Source organism: Rana temporaria, chromosome 2 (assembly GCF_905171775.1).
Source record: "Rana temporaria chromosome 2, aRanTem1.1, whole genome shotgun sequence".
In the NCBI taxonomy this organism is placed as follows: Eukaryota; Metazoa; Chordata; class Amphibia; order Anura; family Ranidae; genus Rana; species Rana temporaria.
In genome coordinates, this window is record NC_053490.1 from 426866063 (window position 1) to 426890227 (window position 24165).

The 24165-nt window shown below is 44.7% G+C and overlaps 1 protein-coding gene across 1 annotated transcript in view; it reads left to right on the forward strand.

Annotated features, from left to right (window-relative positions):
• The window catches only part of PTCHD1 (patched domain containing 1), a 257228-nt gene that overhangs the window by 149279 nt on the left and 83784 nt on the right, over positions 1-24165 (forward strand). The window lies entirely within an intron of this gene.

A 24165-nucleotide genomic window follows, 5' to 3' on the forward strand; every position in this document is an offset into this window, starting at 1 on the left:
AAGTTGGATCCAAAGTAGTACGACTGTCGTGTCTTACCAGTGTGAACCCGGCCTCAGTGACAGTTTCAGTCTCTAGCCTGTTTGATGACTCATTTGTGGTGAGAGTCTGGCAGGAGTGGATTGTCGGTGCGGGTAGGCATCTTTGTATCGGTGGATTGTCAGGGTGTCATTCATCATAATTGACAATGGATGTATTTTGCTGGACAATGTGAGTGACATTCGATTTAATCATACAACATCCTCTTTTTAATAAAATAATTTTTCTACTGTATCGCTGTGTTTATATAATATGTATAAAATAAATGTAATCCTGCGCTCAGGAAAAAGGATGAACAAAGGCTGCTGCCCCCCCTAATATAGTCCCCCATGGGGATGCTACAGTGGTGATGAAGAATGGGAATGGGGGTGATGGCGCTGCCTAGCCCTAAAAAAACAGAGAGAGGGGACCCTCACGGGACCCTCCTGAGGGTAAAACTAAGTGAAATCTTGAATGTGCAAAATATCAGTTTATATAAGTTATATAAGTTATATAAGTTTACCCCTCATAAAGCAGGGGTAAGTCATGTAAAGGTATGGATGTCTGAAACGTCGGAACAGCGGCGTATTTTACGTTGTTTGCGTAAGTCGTACGTGAATGGGGCTGAGCGTATGTTACGCTCACGTCGACAAAGCATTGAGCCGACGTATCTTAGGGAGTATTTGCGACGTGACTCTCAGCATGCGCGCGCAATGCGCCGTTCGATCGGACATGGAGTCACGCTTCATTACAATACAACACGCCCACTGCCATGCTACTTTGAATTACGCCGGCTTACGCCGGCCCATTTACGATACGCCAACGTAACTTTGGGAGCAAGTGCTTTCTGAATACAGTACTTGCCTCTCAATGATACGTCGGCGTAGCGCATAGGAGATGCGTTTCGCCCGCTCAAAGATACGACAATGTATCTGAATCGCGGCCAGAATGTACTGTGCCCTTACTCAATGGTGGTAAGTAAGAGTTCTAAGCAATATCAGCTCTAGTGGTGAGGACTTAGTGTGAAACAATATGTGATATCCTATAGTGCTGCAAACCTATATGCAATATATAAATGGTGGTCTACCTTAAGGTATGGTCGCTAATAAGTGACTAACATATAAAACACAACCATAAATTGCCCCAAAAAAAGGACAAGATAAAAATAAGTGATCCCAAATAAGTGATCCCAAATGTAACAGACTTTGTTCTACTATCACTTATTTGGGATCACTTATTTTTATCTTGTCTTTTTTTTTTGGCAATTTATGGTTGTGTTTTATATGTCAAATACTGCAGCTGCTGACTTGGACACTTGGACAAAATGGACACTTACCTGTCCAGGTCGCCCGGGAAGTCGGCTACCGCTCGGCTCTCAGCTTCCCTGCCACCATCCTCGGTGAGGGAATCGGCAATTGAAGCGCTGCGCTTCCCTACTGCGCATGCGCGAGTCACACTGCGCTATTCTAACTGGTCCCTGCTGTGTTCTGGGAGCCGTGTGTTTCCAAGAACACAGCGGGGGGGGGGGGGGATGCGAAGGGGCGGGACTCCCATGGGAGTCTATACCCGGAAGTGGTGCAAATACCTGTTCTATACAGGTATCTGCACCCCCTCCCCCCTGAAAGGTGCCAAATGTGACACCGGAGGGGGGAAGGGTTCCGAAAAGCAGAGGTTCCACTTTGGGTGAACTTACACTTTAACTGTGGTTTGCTGCTGGACTGAGGTGCTATCTTTACCATGTTAATAAGGTGAAAATAGTGCTATAGTAAAAAAAAAGGGGTGTTGTAATTGCGCAGGTGAAAGTGATCATAAGTGGTCAAAAAAGCAGCTGGCAATCACACAACAGAACAATTTGTGTAAAATACATATAAACCAAAAATTGCTGTGCTATATGAATAGTTTACCATTCACATAGCGTGGCATTTGTTGCTTTATATGTAAATAGTGCTATACTTGACACTTGATCTTGACTGAGCTTGATATTTCTTCAGCTGCCCATCTGTTCTATATTTTGGCTATAATACACAGTTCTAGATTTCCTGGTAATTTTCCTTGGTACCACATAGACATGGCTATTTTTAACCTATTTGTTATATGACTACTTTTTTGTGTGTCCTCGTGGAATATTTCATTTTGCTGTGATTAGGCTCTAGACTTTTTGGCCATACGCTAGCCCTTGTGTGTCTTTTGTTTGATTATACAGTAATGCTGGGGGATATTTTTTACTTTTTGCTATAATAAATATCCCCCAAAAAATGAAAAAAAAAAAAAAACAATTCTTCATCAGTTTGTATTCTTCTACATATTTTTGGTAAAAAATTGAAAAAAATCGCAATAAGAGTATATTTATTGGCTTACACAAAAGTTATAGCGTCTACAAAATATTATTACTATCTTTTTTAATAGTAATGGCGATGATCAGCAGTTTTAAGCTGGACTGCAACATTGAGGCAGACAGATCTGACACTTTTGGGACCAGTGACATTGTTATGATCAGAGCAAAAATAGACACTGATCACTGTATTAATGACACTGGCTGGGAAGGTTTTAAATGAAAAGGAAGAGGTACGGCGCAAAAACTATTAGTGATTTGATAACGATACCTAAGAATGAACTAGATAAATAAAAACCTTCAACAGTGTGAGAGTTTGCATGTGAATAGAAATCCCAGTACTGCAAAGTCAATATAAAGTGATCATAAAAAATTATAATATTAAATTGGTATCATTTGTAGTGAAAAAAATGAATAAAATTACCAAAAAACAAAAAATTGAGAAAAATAGAGTCCAATAGTGATCACATAAACAGTGTTCAAAAAGTGACATCCGCAGTAGTTGATAGAGTCCTTATCCACCGAAGTGAGACACCCAAAGTGATGAGATAATAATCTGCTTACCAGATATACCGACCACTGCAGCGGTCAGAATAAGCCCAGGTTAGTATTTATAGTCTCCCAACAAGACTCAAAGATGTCCAGTATTCACGTCCTATGCAGAGTTTGCCAACCGTATCTCAGAGGGGAAAAAAACACATGGAATCCCCATAGCGTAATATAGTTGATAAAATGTATTTATTAAAAAGTATTGCACTTACATATGAGTGGTGTAATAAAGGTGTAATAAAGGCACATCAAAATTGCAGCGTCCTCCTGTAAGGTTGCCGTTCAAGCCGAGCGATCTCGGCGTCTTCTCCTCACTCCTCCCGCTGTCCTAGCCTGCTGTATGGGACGTGGGAAGGTTTTAACACTAGGGGCGATCAAGGGGATAAGTGTTCCCTAGGGAGGTGTTTCTAACTGTGGAGGGAGTGTACTGACTGGGAGTAGAGAGATCGCTGTTCCTGATCACTAGGGACAGACAATCTCACTCTACTCTACTCCCCTAGCAGAAGGGGATCTGCTTTCTTTACACTGGCAGATCCCCATTCTGGCTCTCTGTGGAGTGATTGTGGGTTGATGGCGGACACATGTATCAGCGTGTGCGCATCTGCTATAGCTATTACATAAAGCACCATACTGGTACAGAGATTTGTGCAATAGAGTTGCCCTGCCTCAGTATATCTGCGGACGCTGGTCGACAAGTGGTTAATATTGAACTTCTTCTGCCATGTAGCTTCCCAACCCCCTATGTCAAGGTCTTCCTGTAACGATGCTACATCTTATAAATAGGTAAAACTCCTGCGCTGTGTAGGATGGAGGGAGGGGGGAGGGGGGGAAGGGAGTGAGCGAAAAGGATGGGTGAAATGGGAGTGGGCACTGCAGCAAACAAACGGGGAGTCTGTCCTTTGAAGACAAAAGTGGTGTATGTAAAAGGTAATAATTGTCTGCGCTGTGATACGGCTTGGCCGGATAAGTGAATATAGGGAAAGGTGAGTGGGCGGGCTAGTTGGGCCTGGGGGATGGCAGGTGATGCAGACACAAATAAAGTAACCTGAAAAACGGTATTTAAATAGGTACGGTCCTAACTGGACTGTATAATATAACACAGTGTAAGTCTTCAGTGAGAAGCAAAAAACATATGTGTGAAAATCAAAAATACAACATGAACAAAAGATCCTGGATTGGTGCAAAACAGAGAAGAAAGACCACAGTTCCACACTAGAGCTGATACAGCAGTGAAAGAATAAATGGTTGAGAATTAAAAAAATTCCAGACTTCGCATAGGTAAAGATGTGCAGTCCAGACAAATCCAAAAAGCGTGCAACCCACACCTCAGTGACTCGTGCAGCTTACCTTCCAGCTGTCATTCAGGACCAAACAAATTACCAGTATTCATATTGGGTGGGTATCTTGCTGCCAGTTATCAATGGTTGGTCATACGTATGGAAAAAAAATAACAAAGAAGCTGTAGCCTTATCCTCCTATCACTCATATAACTGGGGGGGGGGGGGGGGGGTTCAGTTTGCAAGGTAACAGGGTAGGTATCCACTTACACAACTTACACAGTGTGTAGGGAAAGAATGCCTATCTCCACGAGTGCCGAACTAATTTCCTGGGACTTCTCACTGCCACCACTTTAACTCTTTAGCTTGCGTGGAGCCGTCCACTCATGTCAGGGTGAAGGAGGCAGGGGAAGGAGGAGGGAGAAAATGCACATCGCATAAAACTGTACAGCAACTTTAATAAAGCTAAAAACAATCAATAAAAAACTCACATGGAGCAGTAGGGTGGCGGTCGTATATCCACGAGCACCGCGCTCGTCTGCCGTCCGTTCGGTACTGCTCCCAGTTAGTGCTCTGAGTCCCCATGTCCCTACATCTTGTGCCAAAGTTGTTTCCCCTGCATAGTTTGGTATCATCAGCAAATGTTAAAATCAAGTTTTAGATTCAAGCCTCATTAATAAACAAACGGGACAGCATTAGCCCCAAGACAGTTAAAACATTTTTTGTATTATACAGTTATACACTTACACTGTAGATTCAGTGCACTTCGAACAATAAAACACCGAACATACCATGATAACATTTTAGCTAACTCAGTCAGCTCTGAGGAAGTGAGCATTTCCCCCAAAACGCATCAGCCTTCCAATCGCGTGGTCTACGCTCAGAAGACATCGCTTATGGCTGAAGCTTTATGCCTGCACTTTTAAAGCGGTTGTAAAACGCATATATAATAATTTTATTTTTTAAACCTGCAAGGCAAAAGGCATAATCAGCTAGTATGCACCGCATAATAGCTGATTATGAAATACTTACCTCGGAACGAGGTGAAGAACACTTACCTGGTCCACGTCGAGCGAGATGTCATCTTGCTCCGGCGTGTCTTCCGGGTATCGCCGCTCCAGCTCTGTGATTGGCTGGAGCGGCGATGACGTCACTCCCGCGACGCATTGCGAAGGGAATATCTCCTAAACCGTACAGGTTTAGGAGATATTCTTTATACCTACAGGTAAGCCTTTTTATAGGCTTACCTGTAGGTAAAAGTGAAAAATAAGGGTTTACAACCACTTTAACTGTTCGTGAGTATGCAATTGTGCTTGGGTTTTAATAAATATCTATGGAGGTAATGCACTAGGCATTTGCACCCTACTGTGTGTTCTTTTGCAGCTTGTTGAAGAGTTCCCAACATAAGGAGGGCTGCATCGGGTGAAGCATCATGTGCCAGGATACCATTCGATGTACCCCTTTCTCAAAAGTATTTAAACTTTTAAGTGGAAGTGACTTTTTGACACTGGCGGGTGTGGGGCAGTAAAAATAATGTGACCAAGCCACTGTTTTACCTCTCCCTGGCTGCCCACTGAAATTCGGACATTACAGTCTGACAGAGCTGTACACAAGGTGCATTATTTTTGGGCATTGTTCACAACAAGTGATTACATGTATGCCCCATGCAGGGCTGGGTTTTGCCAGCATGGGGATGCATAGGTGTTCCGTGCATCCTCGTATTGGTGTACTATTGTTGTCATGCAGCAACATAGTCACAGTGTCCCAATATGACATCCATGAGGGCGTTCATGGACCCGTGCCCACACCCACTTGGATGCCATATTGGGACACAGCATCTTTGTCCATGCAGTTGTGTGTCCCAACAGACAACATTGGGACATCGGCACAGGGATTCATGCAACACTTGTACATCACCTTGCTGGCAAAACACAGCTCTGCATGGGGCACACATGGAATCACCTCATGTGAACGAGGCCTTTCTCGGGATGCAGAGTTTGTTAGGTGGCATAAACTGTCAAACTTGTCCATTAGGATCAATGTAACTGCACCAAATGCTTGGTTTTCAGTTGTGGAATAGTCCCATAATGTAAAATCGCCATGCAGCAAATAGAGTAGTAGTGCCTCCTAAACTCCTGCCAGCTACTGCTAAACCACCCTCTGAAAAGCTTCCAGGGTCAGTTAGCATTACAGCCGGGGTGAAAGAAACCTCAATGTAATTTATATGTTGTTTGAGTCCAAAATTACTAAAAGAGATATATGTTTTTTATTTATTTTTAAGATTCATACTTATCTTGGTAGATGCAGCACTGGTCTGATTCTGCATCTGTCCCCCCACACCTCTACCACTCAGAACCGAGAGATCAAGCACTGCCAATCACTCAGTTCTCACAGCTCCGTGAGCAGAGAGCTTGTGACTGTCAGTCGCAGCTCTCTGCTCAGCCCCCTTTTCGCTTACTGGAGGGCTGAGCTGTGGAGGGAGTGGGAGTGGCCGGCTCAGGCTCTCAGCAGCCAGGCATGTGGGTGGATCCCGACTCCATTGTCGCAATCTTGCCTGAGGCTGAATCAGCTCTGTGACATCAGCCGACAACAGACTTCAGCCCGTTGTCTGCTGTAAACAGGTCACAGGAGTATAGAATGACCTGCACTCCTGTGATCCACAGGAGAAGTACAGCAAGCAAGATTTGGCTGTACTTCTCCTTAAATCACATGAACCCATTGATTTTGTATTAGCAGTGTAAATTCCATCCATTGGTCATCATCAACATGAGCCTTTCTCAACCTATAACGTGACTTGCAGACTATGCTGCGTAATTGCTAGTGTGTGATGAATAACACCACTAACAGTGCAGAGTATTAGATACTAAACGGTACAATAAGCAAAGAAATAATGTTGGCCTGCTTGTCTCTTCATCGCAGGGCCGATCCTAGGGTCACATGCGCCTGGGTGCAGAAATATTTCTGGCGCCCCTACAAGGGCGTGGTCACCTTACTAACTCCTCCCCTTTACAAATGTTTCTATGGCAACGATTCAAACACAGAGATGCTCCCCTAAGGAGTTATCGTTACACTGGGATCCTTACATGATCTCTTAAAAAAAAAATACAGAAAGAGAAGCAGAGTACTTTATTGGACCTAGAGGGGCCTCTGTTAGAGAGTCTGTTTAGAAAGACCCCCCCAGACATAATACAGGAGATTAATGCAGCCTCACCAGTGCCCATCAAATGCAGCCTTATCAGTGCCCATAAAAATGCAGTCTACCATTGCTCACAATTGTAGCCTACCAGTGCCCACCAATTGCAGCCTACCAGTGCCCACCAAATGTAGCCTTATTAGTGCCCACCAATTGCAGCCTACCAGTGCCCACCAAATGTAGTCTTATTAGTGCCCACCAAATGCAGCCTACCAGTGCTCACCAAATGCAGCCTACCAGTGCTCACCAAATGCAGCCTTATAATTGCTCGCCAATTTCAGCCTACCAGTGCCCCTGGATCACACAGAAGAGCAATATCCTGCTGTCACAGAGCTTGGATTTGATTCGCCCGGTCAGCCACTGTAACAAAAGACACACACACACACGTCAGTTTTCATGGACTTCGCTTGCTCAGCAGGGATCGCTTCGTTGAGCCGACAGATGACAGGTCCGTCTCTGCACACAGTGGAGAGATGGACCTTTTAGAGCTCCTCTCTCCTCTATGAGGGATTGGATGAAAACAGATCCTCCTGTCCGTTTTCATCCCATCTGCCAGAGGGATGGAAAATAGGGTTTCCATCCACCTGGATTAGCGGATTTGGATGTCAGCGGACATGTCACCGCTGACATCCGTCACTCCATAGAGGTGAATGGAGCGTCCTGTCAGGTCCGCCTGAAAAACTGACAGACCTGAACGTGTGAAAGGACCCTAACTCACTCCTCATTCTTTCCATCTCTCTGTCCATCCACCTCCCCCAACACTCCACTACTCTTTCCATTATAAACAAATAAAAAGACTCCAATGCACTTCCACACCAAATCTGCTCACTACTTACAAAAAAATATATGAATAAACACCTTAAGACCATCAAGCGTAATAATCAAATATATAATTATCATACATTTCATAAAACATACTATACAACACCAGCACTTTTCATCTACAAAACCAGCCTGATCTGTGATATTGCTCCTGCCTCCCCTCTCCTGCCATGCTGGGATTTGTAGTGCCACAGCCTGACACATGGGGTGGTCATACAGGAGAGGAGGCTGTGCCTGTGAGCAGATAATGGGTAGGGAGTAGGACAGGGAGGTGTAATAGAGATTGGGGGGAGATCTCAGAAAACATGCTCCCTTTAGAAGCAGAGCAGTTCACAGCCACACATAAAAACGATCTTGTGTAACAGCATGAGCCTGCTACACAGAGCCCATCCTCCTCTCCCCCTCCTCCTCTCCCCCTCCTCCTCCCCAATAAGATAAGCCACCAACAGCACTGACTGCATGTTTGGCTAGCTTACCTTAGGCTAGGCTGAACTCCATCCTCCACTGCAGGCTGCATGGCTCCACTCCTCCCCCTCTCAGCATCTCCTGTGAGGAACTTGAATAAGGCGCGCTGAGAGAAAGGGGGAGGGTACAAGTAACTGCACTCTTTCAGATCATAAGACTCTCGGTCTCTGTCGGCTCCGGCTGAAAGCTGCACATGAGTAGTACTACGTACTGCAACATTCCTAGATCAGAACCAGTCCTGATGGGGCCCCATCAGCACTTGTGGCCCCTGGGCACTGCTCGCTCAGTAAGACGGCCCTGCCCCCACCTCTGTTCCACACAGTATCCCCCACACACAAATCAGTTCCTTTCTGTACGACCTCCAACTCCCCCCCCCATCTGTTCCCCTGTGTGTGAGCCAGAGGCGGTGGTGGACTCACCTCGAGGAGAGCGACTCTGCTGCCTGTTATCCCACAACAGATCTCTCACGATCCAGGAGGAGGGAGGGGAAATCGTGGCAAGCCCAGGCAGGGTTACATGCAGCCAGGGCTCTCACTGAGTTCCATCTCACCCACCCCAGCCGACTCCATGTAAATGCAGCACTTTCCGGGCTGCTCCTTGTCCCTGCTCTCTCCCCTGTTCCAATTACTGATGCTGCTAGCACAATGCCGACCAACAGTGCTCCTAAAACTTTGGCGCCCCCTCCCCTCTGGCGCCTGGGTGCAGCGCACCCTGTGCACCCCGTCTCGGATCGGCCCTGCTTCATCGTGCAAGAAAATGGTAGCACTGGAACATGGCTCAGTTCCAGTTATAGCATGAAAACCCATATCTTCATCAGTTATTACTTGAATTATCAATGGGCAATAGACACATCTAGAAATATAGCAAATCTGAAGCTGCTGAAACTAAAGAAATTGATTTGTGGAATGTGTTTATGGAGGGCCATTTGCAATCTGCACTTTATTGAGTTCTCCTTTAAATGTTTTCAGCATATTTTGTTTTCATCTGCTTGCTTTTAACAGGCAACCACCAAAGTATATGATTCCTGTACATTTAAACCCCTACAGTATTTTCAGAAAAATATACATCTGGATTAAAAAAAGGAAAGATCCAATATCAACAGACTGTAGACAGCTTTGAGAGCTTTAATCTCTTAGTATCCAGGGATTTAACTTTTTTTTGTAATCCATATAGAATTTCATGAGGTTTACCCATAAAACCACAGCACAGGCTGTCAGCACAGATATGACCATTGAAAGAATCTTAGTGCATAAAACACTTCAGTCTCAAAAACATGATAGCTAACTGATGGTCTTTTGTAATCTGCTGTGTAAAATAGCCCCAATTATTAGCAATAAGTGTGTTATATAAATGAGAAAAGCACTAAATGGTACTTTGCAGTCATGGAAAGTATCAATGGAAAATAACTGTGTGCTGATGTATGTCTTTACTAAAACAACCCTGCTGTTCTAAGCTCAAAGCTGACAATTTATTTTCACGCTTAGGAGTCTATTTATAAAACATTTTTTGAATGAATGCTTGCGACATTGGTCCAATTATTTTTTCTTTTTTCTTTTTTAAGAGATCCCTAATTGTATTAATAAACTGCCAACTATGGACCTAAAACAGCAACATAATGGGTTGATTTACTAGTGAAATAGGCTGTTCACTTTACAGGAGAATCTTCACTTTGCAAGGAAATTTTCCCTTAGCTTATTGAATGAGCCAAAGCTCTGCTGACTTTTATCATCTAATCATATGCCAGCAAAAAAAAAAAAAATGTATTTCCCTTGCACTTGCCTGGTAGTCTTTGCAAAATACATTTTTATCACATTTGCTAAGTTAACCACTTCAGCCCTGGAAGAATTGAATTGGCTGCCCATTGACCGGGCCATTCTTTGCGATTCGACACTGCGTCGCTTTAACTAACAATTGTGCGGTCGTGTGACGTTGCACCCAAACAGAATTTACGTCCTTTTTTATCTCTACAAATAGAGCTTTCTTTTGGTGGTAATTGATTAACTCTGCAGTTTTTATTTTTTGGGCTGTAAACAAAAAAAGGGTGAAGGTTTTGAATTTTTTTTTATATTTTTTACTTTTTGCTATAATATATATCCCCAAAAAATATATAAAAAAACAAATGTCTTCTTCAGTTTAGGCCGATATGAATTCTTCTACATATTTTTGGTAAAAAAAAATCGCAATAAGCATATATTGATTGGTTTGCGCAAAAGTTATAGCATCTACAAAATAGGGGATTGCTTTTTTTTACTAGTAATGGCGATGACCTGAGATTTTTATCATGACTGCGATATTGCGGCGGACACATCAGACACTTTTCACACTATTTTGGGACCATTGTCATTTATACAGCGAACAGTGCTATAAAAATGCACTGATTACTGTGTAAATGACAATGGCAGTGAAGGGGTTAACCAGTAGGGGGCAAGGAAGGGGTTAGGTGTGTCCTAGGGAGTGATTCTAGCTGTGAGGGCCTGGGCTACCAGTGACTCAACAGTAATCTACTGCTCCCGATGACAGGGAGCAGTGGATTACTGTCCTGTCACTAGGCAGAACTGGGAAATGCCTTGTTTACAAAGGCATCTCCCTGTTCTGACGCTCTGTGACACGATCGTGGGACATCGAGTCTGCGGGTCCTGCGGGCACAGTCAAGGGGTTTGCAGGGGGCGTGCCTGCTAGGCGGCAGATTCAAAGCAATGTACCTGTACGTTGCTTTGCCTGCCCGTACCATTCTGCTGACCTATATCTACGTTAGGCAGTCGGCAACTGGTTAAGACAAAATCCCCTTGTGAATTGAACAGCCTATTTGTCTTTGGTAAGTCAACCCCAGTGTGCCTAAACAATCCTTTTTTGCCTAAATATGTACAGATTTTGATATGCAATTTTTTTAAATATGTTGTCAAAACATGCCTTTTTTACTCCAAATTGTGTAGTTTTTAGTATACCAAAGCTGGAAATTGATTGTCACCTCCTGGAACATAAAATGCACCTTTGTTTACGTTATACATATTAAAGTGATATTAAAACTTTTTTTAATTAAAATAAAAAAGAGGTTTTTCTTGCCTGCTTAGTGCTCTTCTCTGCTTCTTCCTATGAGTGCTCCCATAGAAAGCTGTGTGCTATGCGGCACCCGTGATGGCATGCTCCCAAAATGTGCTGTGTTCATCTGTAGGTATACACAATGTGGCTTTGCACCCGGTTTTAGAATTTAGAAACACTTTAAGGAAATTAACATATTTTTAACAAGAAATGAAAGAGATTTCCAACAAGCCCCCTTCTTCTTCTTCTCTAGCTGTGTGCAATGTGCAGTGATTCAGTCTCAAATATCTGTAAAGAGCCCAACAAAGAAGTTCAGTTTCAATTGATTTCTAACATTGTTCAAATATGTAAACAGGGCATCGAGGCCTTGACTCTTATGTTCGATTGCTCAATGAAAGTACAAGGGATCAAGAAGTAATGCGAACGTCATTTTACTAACTCCTCCCCTTTACAAATGTTTCTATGGCAATGACTCAAACACAGAGATGCTCCCCCACGAAATCTTCATTACCCTGGGATCCTTACATGATCTCTTAACAATAAACAAAATACAGGAAGAGAAGTAGAGTACTTTATTGGGACCTGGAGAAGGGCCTCTGTGATGGACACAGAGAGGGCTTCTGTTAGACGTTCGGCGCCCCCACCTCTGCAGGCGCCTGGGTGCAATGCACCCTGTGCAACCTGCCTAGGACATGGCCCTGGGCACAACCTGCCTTCTCATCTTTCCTCACAAGTGTGTTCTCCCCCTATAGTGCACCAGTTTTAACTCTTTCCTTCTCTCATAAGCCAATTACAGTACTCCTCCCCTATTGCTAAGGGTGGGCTTTCTGTTCAAGGCTGTTAAGACAGCCAGTCAGAGTCCCTCTAGCACTTGGCTTTCAAAAACATGGCCAATGCTCCTCCATGTCTGGGGATACTTTTTTTTAACACTGTCTACTAATGCAGAAATATATAAATATACACCTCAACAAAGGGGAATGTTCTGCAATGAGTTTAACAATCAATAACAAGGCTACACTGAAGACAATGTCTATCTAAACCAAACTTTTTATGACAGACTGATTAATAAGAGGGACCTTGAGCCCTGGATACCTGTAGAAATCAATAAATAACCTTAGTGCTGGCACTCTGGTGAAAAGCAAGTCCAGACTTCACACAATGTTTCGTCAATAAGTCTAATATAATAACTGTCAGTGTTAGCTAAAAAAAGGGAATTTGACTCAAACTTTCATTCTCCAGCTATCATTTTCCAAAGTAGTTCTTATTTACTGTGAGTTAACACACAGTTCTTATTTCATTTTTGATAAAGGAGGAGCTCTGTGAGGCTTTATCAGCCAAGGGCTATAAAGCAAGGATTGACACGTTACAAAGAAATGTAGGCATTTTTTTTAATGAAAGTATCTTTAAAATGGTAAATAGCTATGAATGCAAAATGTGCAACAAAGAGATCCTCCTTTATTGTTATTATTATTATTATATATAATTTGTCATTTTTTTTGTGCAGTGCTTTAAGTGCTTTTATCACAATCAATGCCCTTAGAAACTTACACAAAAGAGGTTTACATAATAGTAGGTTTTAATTTACAGTACCTCTTTACGAAGTTGGATTACTTTTTATTTCAGAACAGTGGTCCACATAAACATATTAGCTTATTTTAAACAAATATTTCATGTTTTATTTCTAAATTCTGAAGTACCTTATACAAAAAATTTGAATTTTCATATATTATGTTTGTGTAGTACTACCCCCGCAGGAGCTGTATTTCGGGCGGCATGTTACCTCTATTTTCTCGCTGTCCAGGGTAGTAGAAGAGAGTTGAAAAAGTTTAATGTCCACACTTTACACTTCCTTTTCTAAGATTTATTTGCAGAACTTGGTAAGAAAAGAAGAAGTTGCTGAAGGGGTAGAAGGATAAATAGGTAGGTAGGTTCAGGTGCATAATCTCTATTAGGAAACACTCCTGCTTCCAGCAAACAGTTCTTGTCGCCACTTTAGCCAGAGTGGGTATTGCTCACCCGTATAGGTCCCTCTCACTGGCCTAGCAGCCGGAATGGCGCACGGAATAAAGTACGGTCTCTGCCACAGACCTTCCCTTATGAAGAGACACTTTTGGTCCAGAATCCCCTGACACAGGATTCAGCACCTGGATCTCTCCAGATTAACTTCTGTAGAACTCAGATCTGACAGGCGATCACCATCAAGCCTCTCAGTGTATGGTACATCCTTCGATGAAGTTTCCAGGCCTTCTCCCAAGATATCAGCCTCTTGCATGGTCCTCTCCAGGATAGGTCCTCCCCTGGCTTCCTTCATCAAGTGGCTTCCTCCCGCAGGACAGACAGCACAGGATCACCTTGAAAGCGCAGACCCAGTCTGACTACTGGGCCTACTTAGATAAACCACAACCCCAGACCAACGTGGTCCCGGAGCCAGGATTCAGGAGCATGCACCCCCGGCCAGGTGTGCCACGAGGCGCGTGGGACGACAGATGGACGACCCTGGTCCAATGGCGTCTGTCCCTTAAGTACCCCTCCCCAGCATGCACAGCGGGACAACCACTCCCTGATTCGCTGCTGAGGGAGACACCCAATACACCCTGATTCTGCTGCTGCCACCTTTGGCCTGGGATGGTAATAACACCCCCAGGTGATCAATGGTGGTTACTCCCAGCACAGCCATGGCTGATACAGAGGCTAAATTGCCCATAATCACATCTGCCTGAGTTAATTAACAACTCAGACACCCCTGTAAATTTGAAGCAGCGCCTGTTCAACAGGAGCAGGCCGCTACATTTGCAAAATGCACATAAAACTGAAATTATTCCTTTTAAATCAATTGGTCAGTAAATGTGAAATTAGCTATATTTTTTGTGAGCATGTACAGTTGTGGTCATAAGTTTACATACCCTGGCAGAATTTATGATTTCTTGGCCATTTGTTAGAGAATATAAATGATAACCCCCCCTCAACCCCACCGTCAATCAACCACAAAACACCCACAGAAACGCTCTACAATCAACAAAGTTCACTCTGGAACCGATCTCCATCGATACCACAAAAAATATCATTGGTGCTTTGTGGAACAGCACATCGCCCAATGATATCATCCCCACCAAACTGCTGAAGGAATGTGCCGACATCCTGGCACCACCCATCACACAGCTTATAAACCAGTCATTTAAGGAAGGCACAGTGCCATCCCTGTTGAAAGAGGGCACAATCCAGCCCATCTTGAAAAAACCTAACCTGGATCCCAAGGACCCAACTCACCGCCGTCCCATAACAGGCCTAAATGTTCTCTCCAAGATAATGGAGAAAGTAGTGGTACAACAGCTGCAACAGCATCTAGATACCCACAATCTACTGGATCCATTACAATCAGGCTTCCGTCCCGGACACGGGACAGAAACGGCCTTACTCAAAATATGGGACGATGCCCTCGAGGCCGCAGACGAAGGAGAATCTTGTCTCCTGGTTCTGCTGGACCTAAGCGCAGCCTTTGACACGGTAGACCACAAACTGTTACTGATGCGACTAGCCAAGGTAGCAGAAGTCGCAGAAGGTGATTTACCATGGTTTTCTTCCTTTCTTGAAAACCGATCACAAACAGTTAAATTGGGTTCTTTCACGTCGGAAAAGCGCATGGTGTCATGTGGAGTCCCCCAAGGATCCCCCCTGTCACCGGTGCTTTTCAACATCTATCTTCGCCCTCTCTTTGATATTATCAGTAGCCAAGAACTACTCTATCACTCTTATGCAGATGATACGCAACTGTATTTTCGCATCTGCAACAAAAAGGATCATCATCCCAGTTTAGAGAAATGTCTCTCTTTGATAGAAAACTGGATGACAAAGAGTTATCTTAAACTCAACAGTTCAAAAACAGAACTCCTTATGTTTCACGCCAGCCGAAAGAGTCAACTGGCAACAACCTGGACACCCCCGCCCATTCTGGGCCAAATCATCACCCCTAGCTCCAAAGTCAAAAGTCTCGGGGTCATCTTCGACACCTTCATGACAATGGACGCACAAATAGGGTCAGTAGTCAGCGGAGCGCACCATCTGTTGCGCCTACTACGCAGACTTATTCCATTTATCCCCAAAGAAGACGTAGCAGTCGTGGTGGGAACAATCGTGAATTCCAGACTGGACTATGCTAATGCCCTTTACCTCGGACTCCCAAAGTACCAAATCTCCCGTCTGCAAGTCGTTCAGAATACGGCCGCCAGACTGGTGACTGGGAAAAAAAATGGGAATCAATCTCACCTTCGTTGAGAACCCTTCACTGGCTGCCAGTAAAAGACAGAATTGCATTTAAAGCACTCTGCCTGACACATAAGTGCATCCATGGGAAGGCTCCGCAATATCTTTGCGACAAGATAGAACCTCACAATTCGAATCGCGTTCTGCGATCCACCGACCAAAATCTGGTCAGGGTACCAAAAACCAAATACAAGTCCAAAGGAGAAAGAAGGTTTGCTTTTCAAGGTCCGAGACTATGGAACGCTTAACCAACCAGCGTTCGGTTGGAGGAAAACCACCTGACTTTCAGAAGACAGATCAAAACTCTGCTCTTTTGATGTCATGAGACACGAACAACTAGTGCCCAGAAGCGATTCAGTTCGCATGCGCCGCGCTTTATACGTTTTTCATTCATTCATTCATTCATTCATAACACAAAAACATTTCTTTCACTCATGGTTAATGTTTGGCTGAAGGCATTTATTATCAATCAACTGTGTTTAGTCTTTTTAAATCAGAATGGCAACAGAAACTATCCAAATGACCCTGATCAAAAGTTTACATACCCCAGTTCTTAATACACAGTATTGCCCTCTTTAATATCAATGGCAGCTTGAAGTCTTTTGTGGTATTTGTGGTTGAGGCTCTTTATCTTCTCAGATGGTAAAGCTGCCCATTCCTCTTGGCAAAAAGCCTTCAGTTCCTGTATATTCTTATGCTGTCTTGCATGAACTGCACATTTGAGGTCTCCCCAGAGTGGCTCAATGATATTGAGGTCAGGAGACTGAGATGGCCACTCCAGAACCTTAACTTTATTCTGGTGTAGCCAATAACAGTTCGACCTTGCCTTGTGTTTTGGATCATTGTCATGTTGGAATGTCCAAGTACGTCCCATGTGCAACTGTATGTTATTGTAATAGATAATAATATTACCAGACAAATGTGTTACATGGAAAAGTATAGGAGAAGTACAGTTACAAGAAATGTGAGCCCCTTGGCAAAAGTATGTGATTCCTTTGGAATTACCTAATTTTCTGCAGTCATTTGCTGATCCTCATCTAAAAGCCATACATAGATCTAAATGCGTGTGGTTCAGCAAGAACCAGCCGACTTTCAGTCCAGGTATGAACAGGCTGGTTGTACAGAAGTCGATCTACCAATTAACTTCTGTACAACCATCTGTGACGGTATCGGTATGATATCCCCGTCAACGTTCCCTTCTTCCCATAACGACAATCACCCCAATATTCCACGAGGAGGGATATCCCTGGAATCGCCCAGAAAGCCACACATGAGACAAGCTTACTGCTAGAACAAGACACTTTATTGACACAAAAACTCAGCTTATATGTGGTTACAGCCTGTTAGGAACGCCCCCCTCACACAGTGGGGTTTCCCATACAGATTATAGGAGACAAGTCGGAGCCGACCATGCAGACACGTTTCTTTAGATAAAGACATCAGTGGAGTTAATTACTAGGTGTAACAGCCTGACCACAATGAAGCAATCAGAATAATTAACATGAGCCACTTCTAATCATTGTAAACAGTAAGGCCGGTCTCCTTCCCACACACAATAAATCAATTACCATTTGAACTAGGGAGCTGGCTGAGGAAGGGTCATTAACATGTCAATAGCTTGTGACACATGAATCCATCTAACCCACAATTTAACCAAGCAGGGAGATTTACACTGACATCCTTCACAATGGCCCCCCTTTTTCTCCCTGCTCCGGCAAACCCGGTTGGACCTTCCCTGGTCCAGTAGGGTTGACGGGTTCAGAGCTTTTAGTCCGAGGTTAACTCCGTTTGGCGTGACTGACCTCCATTGGTAACTGCTTCCGACTCAGGTATGCCACCGGGTCGTCAGATCACACGCCGGTCAGTCCCCAAGTCTTTGTGCGATCTGCAAAGTCACCAGAAGTCAGTGTGAAGACAGCGAATGGGTCTGTGCGCCGCCGTCTAGGTGTCCCGCTATGGGAGGGGGCAGGTTATGGCTCTGAAGTGACAATCACAGGAGATTCATAAAAAGAAAAAGTTATATTTGTTGAAATGCTGTAGCACTGGTGCTCAGAGTCCGGGGGGGGGGAGAGGGGACTCAGAGCCCCATAAGGTCAGCCACCCCCTGCTCCCTCCGCAGCCGCCGGTTCTCCTCTTTGAGCTTCTCCAGCTCCATCTCCAGTTCATGGAGCCTGGGGGGGTCAGCCCGCTGTGACCTCAGGTGGTTGTTCTCCTCCTCCATGCGGCTTATGCACTCCTCCAGCTCTATGTACTCACGGATCAGATCCTGCTTGCTCATGTCCTGCAGGCTCTCCACGTGGTCCTTCATCATCAGGAACTGGGTGGTGGTGTAAGGGGCCACCGGTGGGCCCTTGGCGAACATCTCGGCCCGCATCTGGGGCGCCCGCTGCGATTCCATCTCCTCCAGTCGCTTCTTCTCCTCCCAGGTCCGCTGGTTATATGACTTCCAGGACCTCTTCTTCTTGGAGGGTAGCTGGCGGTGCCTCTTTCTGCCCAGCTCCCTCCAAGGCCCCTCCGGCTCATGGCGGTCGCCCATGACCAGCTGACAATGGTGTTCCCTGTTGTCCGTAATAACAGATTGTACCATGAGGGCTTCGTAAGGGGTGCCCAATGGTTCTTCCTGACCCAGCTCCTGGGGATCCCAAGCCGAGTCTACACAATGGGCTGCTGCTGGTGGGCGGTACCCCGGTTGAGACCAATTTGACCTGGTGTTGTCGTTCATGGGGCAATTCTGCTTGAAGTGACCCAACTGTTTGCACCGGAAGCAGCGTTGTTCGTTGTCCTCCTGGCGTGGGTAGCGAGGGCTAGATGTCATCGGTCTGTTAGGCGGTTGGTATCTAGCGGCTGGTGGGTGTGAGGGCGCCGTTGGTTGTGGAGGTTGTACCCGTGGTGTGACCTGGTTTGTCTTGCGAGTATCCGCATATTCATCCGCCAACTTCGCGGCCTCTGGTAGAGTCATGGGCCTGCGATCTCTCACCCAATCTTTGACATCCGTCTGGATGTGATTGTAAAATTGCTCCAGGAGCATTAGTTGCAAAATGTCCTCTGCGGTGGTGGCCTGGCTGCTGTTAACCCAGTTAGAGGCCGACAGGGACAGCTGGCATGCCCATTCTGCGTAAGAGTCTTTCGTGGTTTTGCGTGAGTCCCTGAACTTCTGTCGGTGGGACTCTGGGGTTACTGCATAACGAGCCAGGAGCGCTTCTTTAACCCGGGCGTAGCTATGGATATCCTGATCTGGCACGGTCCGGAAAGCATCAGAAGCTTTGCCTGACAGTTTGCCTGACAATATTGCAACCCACTCTCTTCTAGCAATTCGGTGCAGGTTACATTGTCGCTCAAAATCCGCCAGGTAGTTATCAATCTCACAGTCCTTTTCATCAAAAGCTTTAAAAGCGCTAAACGGAATCTTCCTTGCGTCTGCTGTGCTGTACTCACTGTTCGTAGAAGGTGCGGCTGCTTGTTGGACTGCTGCCAGTTTTAACTGTAGCTCTGCGTCCCTTATTTGTTTATCCTTCTGTAGCTCTGCGTCCCTTATTTGTTTATCCTTCTGTAGTTCTGCGTCCCTTATTTCTTTAGCCTTCTGTAGCTCTGCGTCCCTTATTTGTTTAGCCTCCTGTAGTTCTGCGTCCCTTATTTGTTTATCCTTCTGTAGTTCTGCGTCCCTTATTTGTTTAGCCTCCTCCGCTAACAGGTCCATCACTTTCAGAACCACATCCGGCGTTGGGTTCGGGCCGAACCACGCTAGCTTCTCTCTCATTAGCTTGTTGGTTGGTGACTCCTCCTGAATCACTGGTGTCTCCATCTCTTGTACTGCTGGCGTTGCTGCAATCCCGTCCTCCTGGTCTAGCTCCATTAATTCTGCTATGATGACCCGCTTGGTTTTGTTGCTAGCGATCCTTCCACGAACTTCCAGTAGTTCTTCCAGTGTCTGCTTGGAATCCGGGTGTGAAGGGGAATAGAAGGGAAGATCCCACTGCTGCCACCAATTGTGACGGTATCGGTATGATATCCCCGTCAACGTTCCCTTCTTCCCATAACGACAATCACCCCAATATTCCACGAGGAGGGATATCCCTGGAATCGCCCAGAAAGCCACACATGAGACAAGCTTACTGCTAGAACAAGACACTTTATTGACACAAAAACTCAGCTTATATGTGGTTACAGCCTGTTAGGAACGCCCCCCTCACACAGTGGGGTTTCCCATACAGATTATAGGAGACAAGTCGGAGCCGACCATGCAGACACGTTTCTTTAGATAAAGACATCAGCGGAGTTAATTACTAGGTGTAACAGCCTGACCACAATGAAGCAATCAGAATAATTAACATGAGCCACTTCTAATCATTGTAAACAGTAAGGCCGGTCTCCTTCCCACACACAATAAATCAATTACCATTTGAACTAGGGAGCTGGCTGAGGAAGGGTCATTAACATGTCAATAGCTTGTGACACATGAATCCATCTAACCCACAATTTAACCAAGCAGGGAGATTTACACTGACATCCTTCACACCATCCTGTCCAGGTTTTGATACTGGTAGGCTGTGACCCTTTTGTGCCATACATAGTGCTGAGTATTCCATACTCTTAAACAATTTAACTTTTGTTTCATCAGTCCACAAAACATTTTCCCTGTATCTATGTGTTTTGCCAAGGTACAAATAGGCAAACTTCAGGCACACAGTAGTGGGTAACAACAGCTTCCTCAGTGGTTTGCCATGGATAACCTGCCTGTTCAAAGACTTATGCATGGCAAATTCATGAACAGTGATGTTTGGCACTTTCGGGAATGTCTTGAAGCCTTTAGCTGTTACTCCTGGGTTCTTCTTTACCTCATGGAGGATTCTGCATTGTGCCTTGCGAGTCATCTTGGATGGGAGCCATCTTCTATGAAGAGTAGCTGCAGCACTAAACTGTCTCCATTTATAGACAATTTGTCTAACTGATGGATGCCTAAATGCTTTGAGATGTGCTTTATATCCCTTTCCAGCCTTATGCAGATCAACTACTCTTGACCATATGTCTTCAAAGTTTTTCTATTTGCGAGGTTGGTTCACATGAGCTAGTCTTTTTAATGAACAGCAGTCTTAAAATGTTTGAGTGTCTTTTATCAATCAAAGTAGCTCTAAACCACACCTTCAAACGTATTTCATTAACTGGGCTCCAGGTGTGCAAACTACTAACTCCAATTAGCTCTCGTTGAAGTAATAAGTCTATGGTTTCAGATATATTTTTTTCCAGCACTGTGAATGTTTAAAGGGTTTGTTCAATAAAGACACAAGAAATTAGGAGGGGGTGGACATGGCCTTCTGGCTTAGTTCGCCCTCTCTCATAGGGTCTCCCTTCTGCAGAGCCCCACCGAGTACTTGGGTGGGTCTGTTTCAGCAGACCCTCCAGAGAAAGGGGTCCATCTGGTCTTGACCAGATGGACCTAGTAAGTACCTAACGCCCCGGGGGATCAGGGTAAGGTCCTTCCTAGTAGAGGACAGTGCACGTTTTGTGTCACTCTTTATGTGTGTGCACTTTTTTTTTTTTTGGATGTGTTTGACAGGCCACTGGCTTTTAAAAAGGAAATAAGAAATTAGATATGTTTGTGTGTTATCATTTAAAGCACATTGTGTTTGTCTATTGTTGTGACTTGCAAATTACTGCAGAAATCTGTTTATTCCAAGGGATTTGCATACATTTTCTTGTCACTGTATATCTGAAATTTCTAAAGTATCTAGGATAGCTAGGAGAGAGGAGCCCTCTGGGGTTGTGTTTTGACTCCTAAGCTGGGCATACAGTGATGGAAATTTGTCAGATTCAGCAGGGACGATCTGTTGAAGGGACATGCTGCAAAAGTTAAAGCTGCTGATCAGTGTATTCTGAGAGTGGGGGGCTCACTGGCAGAACACTGGCAGGAGATATTCAAACACGTTTTTTTTTTTAAAGTGTATCACCAGTCAAAACCTTTTTAGCTTGGGTTAGAAATGTTAATCAGCGAAGGAAGCAAGTGCCTATCTCTGCAGTAGACAGTACAAAACAACAATGAACCTGAGTGATATTCTAACCCTTTCGTATTCTATCCATGGTTTTTAGTTCACTCTCAACACACAACTGAATGAGTCAGAGTAGTGAGTCATACCCCTGCCTGCTCTTTTCACATGGGCATGTCTTGTGGTAAGACTGAGAAAGATAATATAAAGGTAAAAAAGCTACTGCTGTGCCCTCTCTTTAGAAACCCCATAGTTCTCTGTGTCACCAAGATATACAACATCAATTTAAAAAACTTGCAAATAATTGACCAAAAACCATCATCCTTATTTTTGCTGTGGATTTAAAGCTGAGTTTCAGACAAACAGATAAATACATACATTAAATATATATAAGGAAGCTGTATTTACCTGTCAAAAAAATGATCTTTCTGTCCACCTAGTCCTGAGATTTACACAGCTCTAGCACACAACAAAGCTTGTCTGGCAGGACAGGAAGGCCACGTACACACGGTCGTTCCAAACCGATGAGAATGGTTCGACGAGCCATTTCCATCGGTTCAATGCTGAAGTGGCCTGATGGTCTGATGTGCGTACACACCATCGTTCCAAAAACCGATCGGGTCAGAACGTGGTGATGTCAAACACACGACGTGCTGAATAAAACGAAGTTCAATGCTTCCAAGCATGCGTCGACTTGATTCTGAGCATGCGCGGGTTTTGAACCAATGCTTTCTGTACTAACCATCGGTTTGGACCGATCGGGCAGCGGTCCATCAGTTCGATTTTAAAGCATGTTTTAAAATTTTGGACTGAAGGACAACGGACCAATGGGCCGTACAGACGGTCGGATTTGACCGATGAAACTGGACTTAAGGCCGTTTTCATCGGTTTGGACCGACCGTGTGTACAAGGCCGAAATTTATTTTTAATCTTGTGTGGTTAAGTAATATGTAGGGGGCTATGTATAAAAAATTGCCATTTAAATGTCTCATTATTCCCACAAAAGTTGTAAATAATATGCATACTGTTTGTAAAATGTGTGTAATGTCAATTTCTTTTGCATTTCCTTGGGAATTCCAAGTTGTTTTATTATTAGGCTGTGCAGGCATGCAGACACCTGGGTACTGATGGTTCTTTGAGTGGGGAGGAAAAGATGGGCTAGCTATTTTAGTATGGAGGTGAGGCAATCATTTACTCAGTTTTCTCACACCCACATTGGGGCATATTTTCTCATACTTACCAGCAGTAAGGTGTAAAATATTATTCTGTACATATCACTGTATTTTACAAAGAAGAAGGAAAGGGGGAGTTGTGTGGAGGAGTCTGTAGACTAGGAGAGGGGTGCATGTAGTCACTTCCATGAATGGAGAGAGTAGTGCATGGTGGGGATTCCCTGGACTAGGAGAGAAGTTCATGGAGTGGAGACACTGAACAAGGAAAGGGGCGCATGGAGCAGAGTCCCTGGACTAGAGCAGAGGTGCATGGAGTAGAGGACATGGACTAAGAGTAGGGTGTGAGGAGCAGAGGCCCTGGACAAGGAGAGGGGTGTGTGGAGCAGAGACCCTGGACTAGAAGAGGCATGGGTGGAGTGGAGGCCCTGGACTGGGATGTGTGGAGGAGGCCCTTGACTAGGAAAGAGGTGCATGGCGTGCAGGCCCTGGACTAGGAGAGGGGTCTGTGGAAGAGGCCCCAGACTAGAAGAGGGGCGTGGAGCAGAGTCCCTGGAATAGGCAGAGGGGTTGTATGGAGTTCCTTGACTAGGAGAAGTGGAGTGAGGAACAGAGACCTTGTATTAGGAAAGAGGGTGCCTGAAGGCCCTGAACTAGCAAAGGGAGTGACTGGAGGCCCTGGACTACAGAAGGAAAGTCTGGAGACCCTGCTGCATTCTGGGAAAAATATCCTGGACTGAGGGAAACCCTGGGCCCAGGAGGGAGAGTTTGAAGTCAGTGAGCTAAGAACATAAGTTACACTTTACATAGTTACATACTTACATAAAACAAGAAAAGCTGCTCCAGGTGAGTGAGTCTCTGGTTAATCCCCACACACACTAGTCAGGTGCTACATGCTACATAGTTGGTAAGGTTGAATAAAGACCTTAGTCCATCCAGTTCAACGTGTGTGTGTTTGTGTCGATAATCATTTCCCATATCCCTGAATATTGTGTTCGCTATCAATACTTCCAGTTGACACCACCGATTGTGGAGGAGTGTTCCACATCCTTCTCGCCCTGA